Here is a 17,415-nt window from a genome sequence, read left to right as displayed (position 1 = left end):
CGCCCGCGCGGCATGGGGGGCAGGGGAAGCCTGGGCTGCGGCGGGGATAGGGAACGTAACGTACAGGCGTTTTTTAAAAGTAATTAGGGAAAAGCCGCCCGCCCGCCCGCGGGACCAACTGGCCGGAGAGCGCGGCGGGTTGGGGAGAGCGCTCTGGCGGCGGTCGCCAACGGCCAACGGCCGCCGCCAGCGCGGTCCGGGCGCCGCGCTGCCCCTGCCGTGAGCGGCKCGTCCTAAAAACGCATGTGGAAACGCGAGCAACGCCTGGCAGCGCCGGGAAAACGGCTCCAGCGCCCCAAAGCCAGCCAGACCGGCCATGCCCTGTCCCACCACRTCCTGGCTCCCCATGGCCCCATACACAGGGCTTGTTCTGTGCCGGATTTGTTTCTCAAGGTGGATTTTAGGGAGAGGAGTCACGGCACCATCGCCCTGGCCGCCAGAGGAGCCGCCTGCTGCGTGTCCTCGCTGCTGACCCGAGGGAATGCGGCACCTGGCTGCTGTCACATTACCAACTTGTTAGGAATGAGGAAGGCCCTTGGTGGCTGCCGCTGAACGGCAGACAGGTCCTAGGGCAGCTGCGTTTGCCAGGGCCCTTCCGAAGGCACTTCCAGGTGGCCRGGGTTCCCTGGGGTTTCTCTAGATGCCCTGGTTAGTTGGAAATTCAGAATCCGGTGCTTCGCTCTCCTGCTTAAGTACAAACAGGTCAAGGGAAGTTAATGGCACCGTGGTTTGAGCAATGGAAATAGCATCTTCTGCAGCTGGTGAGAAGTCACTCAGAGCCTATGGCCCTGAGTGCTYGTCATTCCCGGGAAATGAAAGTCCAGGTCCCAGGCTTCTCCTCACTGTCTGCCTGCAAGTGTGAGGCTGGTTTGTTATTTTGAAAATATCTTCCTGATATCTTGTCAAATCAAATAGCTTTTGGTCCCAAGTATCTGCCCCAGCTGCTCCTGCAGTGGTCAGGAAGCTCTAAACCCGTTTCCAGCTGGTCACTAGTTTGAACTTATAAACACAGAATGAAACAACAAAAGCCATAGGTAGAGTATTATTAAAAAAATACAAAAAAAAAAAAAACTTTAAAAAATACACTTAAGTTGAAATTTGAAAACAATTTGTGCTAGGCTGCAAGATCATGACTTCGTTTTTTAAMTTAGATTGGAAGTAATTTTTCCAAGTTTTTGGTACGTTCATTATTCCTATAACGTAATCTTGTCCGAGATCTTCTGCACAGATGGCAATAAGTTTTTCAAAGATGATTGCACTGACACCCCTATTTTTCTCTGCTTCCCCAAAAGAAATCCTCTTCCTCGCAGCTCCATCCAAAAGCCTAGAAAAGGCAATATAGTGAGAACTGGCTTATGATTATGATATTGCATAGGCCTTTGCTGGATTTTATAATCTACCAATTTATGATTATTTAAAGTGCTTCACACACTTTCTGGTTTTACGTTAAAAACACTTTTATTATTTTAAATTAAGCACTGTATCAAACATTGTATCTGATAATGGTCTGTTTTACAAAACATAGCTGTAAATACAGCTTCTTTCGTATTAACTTACAAGCAACTTCAAGACTTGCTTGGTGTTTAGCTGCATATTGGGGACATGTCTCACTAGGAAGCCCTTCCTGGGTGGCTGTGCTGAGCAATATAGCAACCCCAGTTTGTCATCCTGCTATTCCAGCCCAATCATCGGCAGCRTTTTCTCAGCTACCTTTCCTTCCCTTTCTGGATCTTGCACAGCTGAACCCCACTTCATAATTATTTACAGYCTGGGCAGCCTCAATGAGAAATTCTGCACCCTTCTATTTCTGGTCTTAAGCAGTGTGTGGAAAAACAAACTCATTATAAGCCTGTAATTTCTAAGAAACCACTAACATCTAGTCTAACAAGGATACAAACAAATGACAGGACAAACCTAACGTAAAACTGGAGGAATGTGAGTCTCTGTTCTCCATACAGAGGATAAGAGGCAGTGTCCATGACCACTAGAGACAGGAGGGATGAGAATGGCCTCTGCTGACCTACTCCAGAAGACCTCCAAAATCCTATACAAGAAAATGAAAAATACCTGAAATAAAAGAAAATACCTAAAATAAATTATGTCATTGAAGAAAACACAATGTCACAGACGGAGGAGGCAGTACCAGATGTTCTGTTTTGGGATATTCTTGCTGATTTTTGGTAGAAATATCTGGAATGCATCACTGATGGGTGTTAACGTAAGTATTAACGAATGAAAGAACTCAGAAAAATTTATTTGCATTATTTCACAGAATCACAGAATGGTTGAGGTTGAAGGTGACCTCTAGAGATCATCTAGTCCATCCGCCTGCTCCAGCAGGGACACCCAGAGCGCGGAGCACAGGGCGGCATCCAGGCCGGTTTGGAAGCCTCTAGAGAAGGAGACTCCACARCCTCCCTGGGCAGCCTGTGCCAGGGCTCTGTCACCCTCACAGGAAAGCAGTTCTTCCTCGCATGGAGATGGAACTGCCTGTGTTTCAATTTATACCCATTATTTCAYCTATAAGTGTTCAAATGAAAAGAGCTCTGCTGGACAGTTATTTGAATAATTTTCCACATTATTAGTTCTTTAATTTTTAGCTATTAAAAGATCTGCCTGATTCAAAAGCTCTCTGTGAAGAAAGGAATCAAATGAAAGCAAGTTTCTGTCCATATGTTTGTATATTACTTAAGAGTTAAAAAGGAAATGAAATTAAAAAAAAATAGAAGCGTAGTCAGAGCAAATGTGTTTTCTATTTGGCTTGGGTTCTGTTGTGTTATTTTAACTACTTTGAAGAATCTAACATATACTTTTGTTGTTCTTTAACATACCTAACCATTTACTTAAAATAGTTAAAATACATATGTGCCTGAAAGTTATTTAGCCATATTCTCTCAAATTAATTTAATCTGAGTTAAGCTCAGATTGGTTAATATTTGATATGTTCCTTCTTATAAGTTTTTTGGGGCTAGGGTACTATGTCTTGAGCAATGATAATATTTTACCAAGAATCCAKTTTTTTTTTTCTCCTCCTCCAGACGATATTAGAAAAAAGCTGAAAATCTTCAGTCCCTTATAGTGCTCGTGCCTTTGCACTTTAAATAAAAGCTTGGTAGAAAGTATCAAATATAAGAAAAAAACTTTAATGCAAAACCAGGAACAAAAACCCTGTCAACTTTGGAGAAGGTTAAAAACATCTGTCAGAAAGTAGGGAATGGTTTGTATTCGTCATTACTCATGCAGTCTTTTTAAGCCATGTCAAAAATACCTATAGCTCCAGGCATTTGTGCATAACTTGAAAAATAGCTTTCACATAAATACGCATGAAACTTAAAAGCGTTGAGAGCAGAAATAATGTTCTTTTTTTGCTTAAACTTGCATTTTGATCACACTTTCTGAACAGCTCTCGACACTCCAAAATTCRGTTACCATAAAGATCTCAGCCAGTGTGTGTGGTAACCTGGTTAGCTCTCGCTCCATGGTTAACTGACATTCCCGTGTATTTGTCTCCATCAGTACTATGCTGATCTTTATGTTATCTATACAAATTCTGTGTTTTGTTTCTTTAGAGAGTGGATAAGAACTCAAAACCTGAATTCTGCTCTATTACATTTTAGTAAGAAATCCCCCGAAGCAAGTAAGTTGCTTTCTACAGAGCAATGGAGCCGTGTTTATGAATGCAGTTTGTAGACTGTAACAATACTGAGAAAAGCTGTAGAGAAATAATTAGTAGAGATAATTTCCCTAGAGGAGAATATTAGAGTTTACTTTTGTTCCGGGTTTTTAATCCAAACCCTAAACCCTTACTCCTGATCTTGTTGAGTAAGCTGCTTGCTAAAGTTCATTAGAAATGATGTCTTGAGTACATTCAGGTTCATGGTAAATAATTAGTACCTAATGTCAGTCCCTTCCACTAATTGTGTTTCTTTTGCTCGCTTCTCTCTGTGCTGTAGGATGGCTTTAAAAGCGGGATGTCTTAATGATAAAGCTTTGAATTTTCTTCAGTGCCTGGTTCTGCCATCCATTTTCTGCATGACCTCTGGTAAAGTACTTAATCGCTCTTAATAGCATGATTGGAACAAGAATGCATTCATTAATATTTGTGAGGCTGCCAGACACTATGCTGTTGCAAGCATTTATAGTACCTTAAAAAAATTATAATTGCGCTATCCAGCTGGTTAATGTTTATTCAGTTACTGAACAGCTAAACAAAAAGCAGAGAGGCAGGCCTACTGTTTTCTCTCCACCAGGATTGAATTTTAAAGGAATTTTTCCATGTTAAAGCTATAGAATTAAGCAGTAGATAAAATACTATTAATAGACCTCTGTAGAGAATAGCGAGCTGAAAGCAAGCCTGGTGCTGTTCTGCAATTAGGGTGAAAAGTAAAATACTGGGAAAACCAGAATACCATTTGCAAACCTCACTTTTCAGAGTACAACCTTTTCATCCCCACCAGGGGGAGTGTACTCAAAGATAATAATTAGCAGGCACAAATTGCGTTTCTGAGGATGATGGTTTCCTCTGCCACCTTCTTGAAATAGAAAAGTACTCTGAGATCTTTGAAAGCCCTTCTTTCTTCCTTTCTTCTTTTCTTCCTTTCCTCCTTTCTTCCTTTCTTYCTGAATGCCTTTCTGAAATTCCTTTCGCCTCAGCTATCGCATTCTGGCCAAGAAGCAACACGAGTGTTTTCTACATCCAGGGCTTTGAACGGATTTTGAACTCATTTTTCAAGCACTGATGTCAAGTACAAGGTCTAGCTGAGAGCTTACCTGGAGCAGAATGGCAATCAGCAAATACAAATCTCCTACATAACAGCATGCACTGCTATAAACATTGCACATGCAGCTTAAATATTARCATATTTAAAGCACAGTGCTTTGGATTTGTCTATTTGCCTTGTCCYGCTCTTCTCCATTGAGTTCAGCCCTGGTTGAGGCTGTAATAGCAGTTGACTCTGCAGTCCCTACAAGGGGTCAGGCAACGTGGCCGCATAGCAGGTCTCATGATTTATTTGCATAAGGAAATGTGCAGCTTTTGCACCTGGGCATGTTATTGCAATCACTGCTGATTTCCTTTGAAATAATCATTTGGTCCTTGTGTCTGAAGAAGGATGTAGCCTCATTTGAACTCCAGGTTTAAAAACACCATTAGCTGTAAAATCCTGTTTGGAATTCTGGCATCCTTCTCTTTGGAATATTTATTCAYGTCTGTCCAAGCCAGTGCAAGCACTTTAAGTACTTCACACTCATTTTCACACTCACTGCAGTGACCTGAAGAAGGGGGATGCCCTCTGCTGCACTACACACAGATAGGATTTTCAGTGAAGTTGTTAAAGGAAGAAGATTGTCAATAATCTCAGCAGCAATTACTGAGATTGTCCGTGCTGGTATCAGAAAGGTTCTTGTCCCAGGTCACTTTATTATTTTCAGTCTCTCAATGAGATAAAATTCAATAATAATTCGGTGCTATGGAGTTCTTCTAAGCAAAGAATTCCTTCTTTGTGCGTATGAAGCAAACAAAAGAGGTTATGGAGTGACATTCAGCTACTATTAGTAGCCACAATAGGACGGGGCTGAGGAAAAGATTATAATGGATAATCTCAGGAGGAATGACTGGTGAGGGAGATATAAATGAAAACCATTGAGAGCAGAATACAGATCTTGCRAGTGGGAGAGTGAGTAGTCACTGACCTTGAGATAATTGTAAAGGTGGAAACAGTGCTGAGAGGCTATTGCAGCTGGCTACTGTGGCTCCTAGGAAAGGCATTAAACCCACAAATGTGTGTCACAGGCGTGGGAAGTGCAGAAGAAACAAGTCTGCTGAGCACCAGTCTGCAGAGATGCTGTTGGACTTGGAGTCTGGACTGGTCAGGACTTTTCTAGATATTTGCAGGAGGAGCTGGAGTATTTTTGCATGGATTTGTAAATCTGAGGTGGTTGCTGAAGATGCCATAATGGGGATAGTTGTTGGGAAGCAGCCTGAGAAGTGGGATGCAATTAGATAGCAGATGGTGGGAAACAAGAGCTTTCATGTGTGATTTTCATTGCTTACCTTTCCTGATCTGTAATTCTATCCCCTTCAGACTGGACTGTCAATGCACTGAGGCAGCCAAAGAATGGAAATGAAGAAATATAGCAAGTATATGAGGAAATATAGCAAGTATCTGTGAACAAAGTATTTCTCCATCTCAAAACAATTTTATTTTTTTTGCTCAGGAAGTTAGTGCAGAGAGCAGGGAGATCAGTGCAGAACAGGGAGAATAGCTGTGTGCTCTGTTCCGCAAACCCCTTCAGAAAGTCTTCAGCAAAGGTGTTCAAGGCGTCAAATGTGTGGCAGGAATGGCATCAATTTTACTGAAATTTTGATCTCACTACATATAAATACATTTTTCAGAATAAAACTTGACAAAACATTGGCAGTGTGTATCTAAAGGAGAGGACTGGATTCTCCCCTTCACTCTTTCTCCTATCTTTTTTTTTTTYTTTTTTTTTTTTTTCTTTTTTTTTTTCTATTTATGGCAAACTGACATAATCATTTCTGGGAGTTGGTGGTGTTCCCATGGAAACAGCCTTGATTTGATGATATGACTGCAAGTTGCTGCTGTTAATCTGTTATGTTCTAATTAAAATAAAATCTTCCCAGATAAATTGCATTTAAATCTTCAGATATTTTTCTAGGTAATTGGGCTGGTATAATYTCCATTTTTCCTTCGACCATATCTGCGTGTGGGCCAAAAGAGTAATAATGAACAAGACACTGTTCTTTTTGAAGCAATCTTTTTGTCTCAGTGCTCCAGTGTTCATAAAACCCCAGTGGGCTTTTACAGCTAATAATAGCAGTTATAAGTGGATGTAAGTGATTTGTGGAATAAGAGCAGTAACTATTACATGCCACCGAGGAGTTGCTTCTTCTATTCAATATGTAATACTTTGCAATAACAACTGGTTTTGTTTCCAGATTTCCATGCACTTTCTGCATTTATGACTTAAAATACGAAGGACTTCTGCATTAGAAGTCAGATGTTTAAGAATCAGGGATAAAACTCTGCGCAGAGCAGGTTTGATTGCCATACAGTAACCCTCCTGAAAGCTTTGCTCAAGGCATGCTGTCTCAAAAATGCTCTTCTATATTTTGCTTGCATCCCCTTTGTGCAGTATAGAAAGGGTTTAACTACCAGCTTGTCTTTTCTAGATTCTGAGGTGAACATAAGATTGAGGGATTTTTTCTGGTTGTGAAGTGTACAGTATCAGAGGATGATAGGTCAAACAGAACTTAGTTATTGAAGCAGCTGGATTTCTCAGGGTTTGTGAGAGTTTGAGACAGACACCAACTGTAGTTCCTGTTAGAGCAGACGAAAATGCCTTACCTTCTTTGGTGAGAGAAATCTACTGTTGTGGGATTTGTTGTCMTTTGTTTAAGGATACAAAACACAAAGAGGAAATAACCCAGCCCTCTTTAGTGATTTCTCCACCAGTGGAAAATTAACCTGCATAGCCACAGGCATTAATATTTCTTAGTAAAGGGCAACATGATTAACATTGCAACTTTCATCTCTTCCTAGAAAAAAATGAAAAGATTAATAACAGTCTTTTGCAGAGGAGACGGTTATGTGTAAAAATCTGAGAGCCCCACAAATGGGAAACCTGAGAACATAAGATAGGATCTTACTTTCCACTTTCTCCACTGCAAATTTTCCATTCTCTTTCATTTGGTCTTATTATTGTGCTCTGTCGTAATATTTTTTTCATCATATATTTATCAAGTCTCTGTGTCCATACCCAGATAAATTCTCATAAAGAAAAATTTACATCAATATGAGATAAAGTAGGACTAATTGATGAACATGCTCTTAGAAATTACTTAGAGATTAAATGCCAGGGCCAAGATCATCTTTTAAATCTTTTAGCCCTGTTTACATTAGAGTGAGGGAAAGCTGATTGAGGTTCCTAGATATTACAGCAGTAAAAATGGTAGGAACACTTATTCCCTTAGTAATCATTGCAGTATCCAGCACGGTGCAACCAGCACATTTTATAAGTATGGCATGCAATCTAAAACTAACTAACAAAACTAACTAAACTTAACTAATTAAACCACTAAATGAATACATAAACAACACAACCAAAGAGTAAATAATTTTTAATTGAGTTTCCAATGCTAGCAAGGCCACACTGTGCACAGGAACAGCTCAGAACTGGGAGAGAGAGATTGCAGTTTCCTTTTCCTCTGGAATACCTTGCAGAAGGGCAGACGCCAAACTCCACAGGTGCTCTGCAAACACTGACCCTTTGCAGCACATGTCGTGAGTCAAGCTAGTCGTAAGGCAAAGGCTGAAATGAGGTGCCTGTAGAGAACAAGCCAGTGGCACGTTGCTGGCAGTCCAGCTGCTCTGGATTGCAATGGTTGCCAGCTCTACCTCAGCCAACAGTAAAGTCACTAACAAAACACTTGAAGAGTTTCCAGGCAACAAATTTACCATGTCTTGACCTGGTTATGCCATCTGCCCTTTACCCAGCAGATTTTTTTGTTTTAACGGCCAATTTTTGCCTTTTCTTTTCCTTCTAGCACTCCCCAGCCTATTGCACACTACAGTCTTTGCCATCTGGGACCAGCTGTGGAGTCTTCACTAAAAGAGGATTCTTGCTATAGGATTCACTGAAATCAGATGTTCCATACCAAGTGGCTACTATCACACCTACTACTACGTTTGTTGCATGTTTGAGGAAATCTATGTCTCCCTTTCATTCCAATTTATRGTGGATTGCCCACTTAGTCACATTACAAGATTTCCAGATATTTTATTCAATATTAAATATTTGAAGGAAGTAGAGAAAAAAWTATTTCTTGCCTGAACTGGAGCTAGAAATGGCATCCAAATCTTTGGTATTTTCAGAGAGAACCTTGGTACTTTGAATCTGGAAAGAATTTGAATCACTACTCTTGAAACTGTAGACTTTATTTATTGGAGCTGGGACTGGAAATCTGAGAAGGGTGTCTTGCCCAGCATGGTTTCTCATTCTGTGGCCCAGCTACATGAAATACTTTTGCAGCAAGGACTGTGACAGAGTAGCCTATAATATCCAAGAACTGCAGCACTCATCTGGSTAGAAGGAAGGTGACCCAAGTGAAAGAGAAGTACAAGGAAAGATGTACAGAGAAGTACAAGGAGATGGCTGGAAAACCATCTCCTGTCTGGTGATAGAATAAGAAAGAGACTTTGCTACATCCATGACTGATGAAGCAAAATCTACAAATCTAACATCAAATTGAAAAGCCAATGTGAGTCTTACTTTTATTTCTGTAGTTTTCTTTCACTGAGAATTTTTTTGCAGCTATTTGCAAGTGAATTTGTTAAGTTTTGGCTTCCTCAAAATAACATTGTTTGTCTCATATCATATATAATTTTGGAAAATATTTCATTCTGCTCTACTGCAGGTCCTCTAGAACATTTCAGTATCTTTTCTAACTTCAGAAGTTGATTCGAAGAGTAAAAGGCAATGATGGCATTTGAATTTTCTGTCTCTTATGAATTTATCCATTTGTCTTGCTATGTCAGGCTAACTTACTGCTTTTACTTTTAGAAAAGGTCATTTTCCTCTCACTAGAAATTCTTCACCATTCCGTGTCTCTGACACTAAACCTGGACTTTGTTCCTGATTCTCAAAACACGAAATTCTTTTTATTTCTTACTGAAATTCTCATTTTTTTCCCATTCTGCTTCTCATCTGTTTCAGCGTGTWACTGAATTTTATGTTTAGTTTTATGCTATTTTAACTGAAATATGTACTTATGTTGTCAGCTCCTGCTGTTAGTATAACACTCATGACACTGYGAGCTTCATGGTGTTGCAGAAATTTGGACTGAAACTAGAAAAGACAGTGGGAAGGGGCTTTCTATTGATTCCTGGACCAAATCTTTTCCTAGTTCTTAAAATTCTGCAGGCTTTTACTGGACTTTGCCCATCTGCTCCAATATCCACCTATGGAGTGGCTGCTTCTGCAGACCCAGGGCTCCCCGATGTGATTGCGTTAGGAGAACACAAGAGGTTAGTGCTCAACAGCTAACCGTCCTGTGTGCAGGCTCAGCCTTCAGCACACGCAGGGAAATGTGGCTTGTTTTGAACCTTTGTCCTCCTGGGCTTATCTCTCCCACATACTTTCCTGGGACACTGCTGGATATCGCTGTTCCAGCTGCACTGATTTGTCTGTTTGGGCTCCCTATCTCCCTATGCTGTAAGAAATTAAATCACCTCTTGCTACTACTTTAACCCTTAAAATATTTGCCTTTTCCTTCACTTTAAGTAACTGTTACTGCAGAGACCTTAATGAAGATTGGTGCTTTTATGTGGATGTCGGTGCTAAAGATTACAGACTGGTTAAAGGAGGTTTTCAGTACAGGAGAAGGAAAGAACATGCCTGAATACATGCAAGTGTGTATGCAAAGGCAGCGAGTCCTTTCTAAATGAATGCCAGCTGCATAGCAGAYCTCTCATCTTACCTGAATGACGATGCATGAGACTCCAAGGTCTAATCAACGTGCTGGACAACAAGGGAAGTTTAATGGATGCACCAAAGAGTGTGAGGCCAGCTGATAGAAGTCAGCCTGGGGTGCGTGGCTATGGTCTTGGGAATGACCYTGGTGTCCCCAGGAACGAGCTTGGTGAAGTCCTTCCTTGCTTGTGGGGCAACCCTCAGAGGACCTGTGAGGGCTGCGAGCCTTGCACCAGGTGAATTTGTGTTGCAAATGCTGGAGATGCTGATTTTCATTGCTTCTCTGCAGTGAGGAATAGGTTAATGCAATGCAAAGAGGGCCAGGAAAACAGCAAGTCTAATTATTACAGCTGTGCAGCTCAAGTGAGGAGGGGAGTGAGAGCGTCCCTGCTAAGGAAAGAAGATAAATGGGCAGAATATCTACAGTCATTCCTAGAACTAACAGCACTCTATGAGAGATGCCTTTGGTATTACATCTGCAGACAGGGATGAGTCCATCTATGGCTTTTAAAGACACATAGCGTGACCTGAGCATACTGCACTGCTACTGGCTTGTGTCTGCTCAGGGGTTTGGGTCAAGTAATTAACCATTTAGAAAGCGCATGATAAAAAAGTTGAACTCCAATAGGATTATATTGCAAGGTGTGAGGTATTCATGAGTGGGGCACCAAAGGGACTTGCAATTTGAGGCTTATGTGATCCAAGCACCTGGATCACAACTGGATTGGCAGCAAATTGCTACTGTTTGTTGTCCTTTCTCAATAAAGTAAGCCTAGTGATAAATCTGGTGTCAAGCTGAGCTCTGTGACTGGTCAGGGTTATGAAGGAACTGATCCCTGGAAAAAGTAGGACTAGAAACCAATTTAGGAGTAGTCCATTGTAGCTGGGCAGCTGCACCCTGGAGATCTGGGAGCAGGGAGGTGACGTACTTTGGGCATGAGCAGCCAAAGCCACAGGGCCATGGGAGAGATCAAGGGAGTGCGTTTTACTCTCAGGAGCAGGTGTGAAATGAATGCATGAGACTGTTTTAATGTCTTCTCATCCATGGTTTTAGTCTAYGGGGCTTTGGCTTACTTTGCTAACACATATGGATGGATCTAAAGCAATCCCTACATTAGAGCTTCRCTAGATTTCAGATTGAGTCTTGTTTCCAAAAATGAGGTAAATGTGGATGAGATTTTTGCATTTCAGGGCCTTCCCTACAATTAATAACTTTAGGAATCTTCTTCCCTCATTCTTTGTGCAATGAAATGCAGCAGTTATTTAATAGTTAACTATTTAATAGTTCTTTAATAGTGAAATGAAGAACAGGACCACCTGTTAATGGCTGGTAGAGCTGTGTGCAGCAAAACCGCTCTGCCAGTCACTCCATATTCAGAAGGGCCTGGTGCAATCACACCTACAAAATCTGCCCTGTAGGTAGGCAATAAGGTGATTGTTTTTACACATTGTTTTTATTCTTTGACAGATTGTTCATTGCAGTTTTGGGTCAGTGAGCAGAAGACAGTTGGCCTGCTTCACCCTTTCATTACTTTAACGTTAATGAAATAATACAAACACACTGTAATCAAATGAGTTGCACAGGTTCGTTGGAAGCAACCAAACACTGCCTTAGACCCATAAGGAGGTTTTTATATTCTRAGACCATTGCCAAAATTGTGCCTATTTTCATCATACTCTCCTATGCAGAGCAATAAAATCTGTGCTGAAGATGTTAAACAAGCCACTTCCATGAATGTGCCTGAGTAGGTAAAAAAGATAAGGACTTCATTTCCCATAAATGTGGTTGTCATTATGGTAACAGAGTATGCACATACACAAGCACAGGAGGATGCTGATAAGAAGGTTGATCTTCATTTTCTGTTTCTGCTTCTGTCCCTCAGCATGATTCACGTTGACAAAAGGATTAACAACCTTGTCACATCACAGAGGTTAGGAGTCACAAAGTGCCACAGCTCCTGTTGCAATTACTCCAGAAATGAGGGTAAATGGAGAGAGGGCAGGAGGACATTTTGATGGTGTTGCGCATGGTTCACAGCTATTTGTTCACCACACCGGTAGAGGTCTAAACACACCAGTTTGTTGTTCAGCCCTTTGGCTGGATTTCATCCTTCTGAAACCAAGCAGCTAGACCTGGCTGAACCWAAGGGTCAACCTGCTGTGTGTGGTGTGTGGTAGCAACCCCTTGTGTGCTACTTCACAGCGGTGTATTACAGCTCTCAGCTGTGAGGCTCTAACTCTTCAGCCCAAACTGCAGCAGCACATAGATCCTTAAGGTTTGTTTCCTCCCGAGAGTCCTATCTCATTCCTCAATGTATCAGTCCAGACAGCAGCCTTCACACAAGCTTCCATTACAAAATGGAATGATATATAAGACCTTGATATGATTGAGAAGATAGCCTAGTAAATATGATTGGACACTGTCACATCCCTGGCAGGCTACCTCAGCAGCTTTTGACGTATAGGCTGTCCATGCAGTGGACTGGGGCATTACCTTGGAAATGGTGATGGTACTACCACTAAATCAGGTTTTTGTGCTAATCGAGGAATTGCAGTCCAAATCAAGATTTTGGACCATTTAAAGTCTATCAGTTTAGAAATAAATACAATTTAATCAATACATTGTAACCACCATCCTGCTAAATTGTGCCTCAACTGACCTAATCCTTTAGATTTACTAATTAAACCTAACCAGTGAGCCTTTGCACCAACACCAGTCTCGTAATCCAAAATAGAGGCCTCTTAMGAGCTGTGTTAAGAACCTAAGAGCACTGGTGTCTTGGCTCTCCCACACKCTTCTGGGACTGCATCCTGCTCATTACAGGAGACATTATCAGCTACACCCTGTTCCTTAAAGCAGCAGGGTACAGGAAAACATAACTCTGGCATTTGTCCCAGGTCTTAAACAAAAACATGCACATGGTTTTATGAACATATTCTAACTATGAGTAATGTTTGTGTAACTACATGCATGATGAACCATTGGGATATTTTAGTTCCGTCACAGTATCTTCAGGACATGAGCTGTACATGCTGTACAGTGTGACTGTGATCACAGCCACACATCTTGAGCACAATCTGCTCGGATACCTGTGGAGTCGCTGGGCTAGAGTTGCTTTTAGGTTTAATTGCTACTGCACTTGGAAGAATTTGGACCTAAGTTTGAGATCTATCTCAAAAGATAAAGTTATTTTACAAAGCAGCAACCTTTATGTAAACATATTCTTTTTTCTCAATCTGCTCCCAAGGGGCACTCAGCCCTTGTAGCTGCCCTCAGCAGGAAGCTCATTTTGTATCAGCAGCCTGGAGAATAGTCTTAGCTTAAACACAGGACTTCTGCTCAAGCTGATGTTGCCTGTATTGAGCAGTGGGCTCAAACCACAGTGCAATGTAGCTGCAGGAGGCTCTCTGTTCCAGAGAATGAGGGGGAAAGTGCCCGTGTTTGTGTGTTTGTGTGTGTTTTTCCATTTGTGGATCTGATTGCATTAAGTGCTCTGTGTGGCTGGGCACATCACAGTGAATTATCAACACGAACATTTCATGGTGATAAAGTTCATGGATCACTGGAGACATAAAAGACTTTCTTTGTTTAAGTGCCCAGAAGGAAGTTGCTCTTTGGCGTTTTTATTTTCCACCAAATAAATCATGTGAAAYCAGAAACTTGTCCCCCACTTTGTGAGCAACATTATAAAAAAACTGGGATAAACAGGAGAGGATTAATGATTATGTAAGCACTGCATTTCACAAAGGGCAGGCTCCCAGCACCTTTTCTTTACTTTTTTTGTTGAGCAGCAGATTGTGGCCTGCAGAAGTTCTGCATGAGACTAGAGCCTGAGAAGCCCAGGAGCAATGGTGTGGACACACCATGGGCCAAGAGCTGACCACCCATGACAGGGGATCCTGCTGTTGCCCCTAAACCCGAGCGCTGTGCCTTCCCACAGGATAATTCATAATTTCCTGAGGTTTGTGTTTTTCCTCTGTATATTGGCTCTTTTGAGCAGTCACTCAATGTAAGGGAAGAGAAGGCCATGTGAAGACCTGCAGGTACTTGCAGGTACTGCAGCTTCTGCAAGGTACTGCAGAACATTGAATTAAACTGGTCTGAAAACACTGTTTAAAGATGATTCTTGTCATTTGAAAACCAGTGCTGACTGTGACCCAAATCACTAAGACAACCTAGATGTTGATTGGAAGGTGCATCAGCTACACAGAAAAATCAGTGATGCTGGKTTTTTTTGTCTTTTTCTATGACTTCTTTCGTAGATGATTAGAAATTTTTGGAAGGAGGAGCAAATAAGAGTGGGCTATACCGTTGTAAACTCAAGCTTTAGTGCACTAACTGCACTGACCACTATGTCCTTGTAGGTTGCCAAGTTCTTGCRCTGCTGCATTTTCGCAGTGAGCGGCCTTCAAGTTTCCTCTTGTGAATCAGTAACTTCACTGCTAAGCAATAACTGTCGGTGAGCTGGGTACGGCAACTGGAAACACACCAGATAAATTATCCTATGAGTAAGCCTGTTTGCACTGCAACTCAAGCACTTTACTGGCAACATTTATTAATCAGAGAAAAAAAAGAGATTTACTAATAACACACTCATTTTAGCTATTTGAAACCAGGCAGTTGCAAAAGTAAAAGTGTTAAAACATTAATTTCTAGTGAGTTTTCTGGGTGATGATAACTTAGAATTTTACTGTCTAGATGTCTTTGTAGTAGCCAGCATCACTAGTTCGAATAAGTTACCAACTTTGGATTGATTCTTTTACAAGAAAGTATGGCCATAGTTCTCTGTTTCCCCATCACTCCTGAAAGCTCTGTGTATTTTTGTCACCTGAATTTTACATTTGTTTGCTCTGTGATTAATCCCTCTTGAAATAAAAAGGATCTACTTGGTTGCTGTAATTGGTTGCTGTCCATAATATTTACTTGCTGTGCTCACTACTTCTGCCTGTTGGAACTGAAAAAGAGTATTAATTCTCTTTTACCACTGGGTGGCGATCTCTTAAAAATTATGAATGACATGAGTCTTTTACCTGATACTTTAATTTTGATGTATCTAGAGAAAAACTCAGTAATTAGACTTTAGCAGGTTTGGTTGGCAGTGGTGCACTTGGTTTAAAGAAAAGCAGTATTACCAGATTTACTTTCTAAGTATAAGACACCAAAGTGTATCTGACTATATTGAAAATAGTAATAATAACCTTATAAAATTTTAACCTTGAATTTAGTGACTATGCAGCATCACCAATATTCCATTGTTGTGACCAAAGTGTTCCTATACTGCAAAGTTTACTAAGACTTCCCACAGATACAAAGGGCTTTCTACACAGCAAGTTGGACTTTGTAACTGTAGAGAAATGTTTTAGGTGTAAATCCTCTCTGATTACCTTCCATTTTGGTGTGACTCATAGTTGCTTTCAGTTGCTGGGTGTGATTTTGTTGATCCAGGTACTTTTGCCCATGAGAACAGACTCAACTCACTTCTTTTTCTCCAACCTGAAAGGACTCATATCAATTAAACAAGTCCAAAATGTATACTTATTTACTGTAAGAATTAATTCTTACAGTAAAGATATTGATTTAAGATTAGAACACACCTAAATGAAATCAAGGTCTCTAGGTTTACACTTTCACACTGGATAATTTCCTTTCACATTTTTGCAGATTTTGTAGTCCTGAGAGAGAACTGTGACCATCTGCTCATAAAAGAGTGCTGCTTCTCAAAGACACAGACACCAATATTTTGGCTGGACTTTTAGTAAATGTAATGGAATATCTGGTTAAAAAATATATTTCTTGTCACTGTTTGATTGAGACCTGAATARCTTTACCTTAAACAACAAGTTCTGCTCAGTGGGTATATTCATTTCATTTTCATGCTCTCAGGTATGACAGTGGAGGCAGCAATATAAGCATCAAGACAATCAAATACAGGGAAAGCTAGCAACTAGTGTTTGCAATATAGAGGAGTATGCATTATTCACAGACAGAATTTCTAAATAAATTTATTGGGTGGCTTCTGCATTGCTGAATCCTGCAAGTTCCCTTCCTTTGTTGAACTAGCAAGCTTTTTAGGTGCAAAAGGTGGGACAGAAGCCAGCCTTGCACCTCTGGACAATAAATCTCCTTCTTTGGAGAAAATTTGCAAATGCCATCCTATTTCAGTTGGGAAAGCCCATTTACTAGGTTTATACGTAGTTACTGTATAATAAAAATGGGATGACTCTTAGTAAAAATGTACTAAGGACACATTTTTAAAGATCACAGGGTGGTATTCTTCAGACATCATACCCCATATATGTGTGTTGCTCTAATATAGTATATCTGGAAAAATTAAGAATTATTATTTTATAGTTTTAAGGATAGTTCTGATTAATACAAAAATATGATTGAAGAACACTTTTACAGCTATTTTTCTTGGGCTGTATAAAAACTCCAGCCATAACCAGCTGCAAATTTAGCTTGGATGTATCCACAGTCCTGTCAGCAAAAGCAGAGATTTATTATTAAGTGACCAGTACCTTTTCATAACCCAATCAGAAGCCACAGGACGTGCCCATTTCCCTTTGACGACAATTAAATATAACGATATGGCTTTCAGTGAGCAAGATAAATAGGCTGAGCCTGGACAACTGCAAACAAAAGCACATGAGCAAAGGTTGGCACCGCACCCATCTACCCTTTCACTCTTTTATTTTCATTTAGTCAGCTTAGTTGCATTTGGACAGCTTGCAATATGCCTCCGTTTGGACAGCATAGACTTGCAGGCACAAGACATGCTAAAGAAGTGAACAGGACAGAACGGACAGGGTCTTTGGATCTCCCCAATCTTTTTTTTTTTTTTTTTCTGCTGCTTATCCTAATGAGATAAGAAAATAAGTGCCATAGTTTTTAGAGGTCATAGGATAGTTTCAAAGTATGAAACA

Source organism: Nothoprocta perdicaria, unplaced genomic scaffold (assembly GCF_003342845.1).
Source record: "Nothoprocta perdicaria isolate Ctin4 unplaced genomic scaffold, notPer1 scaffold_70, whole genome shotgun sequence".
In the NCBI taxonomy this organism is placed as follows: domain Eukaryota; kingdom Metazoa; phylum Chordata; class Aves; order Tinamiformes; family Tinamidae; genus Nothoprocta; species Nothoprocta perdicaria.
Note: the sequence above shows the minus strand (reverse complement) of the source record.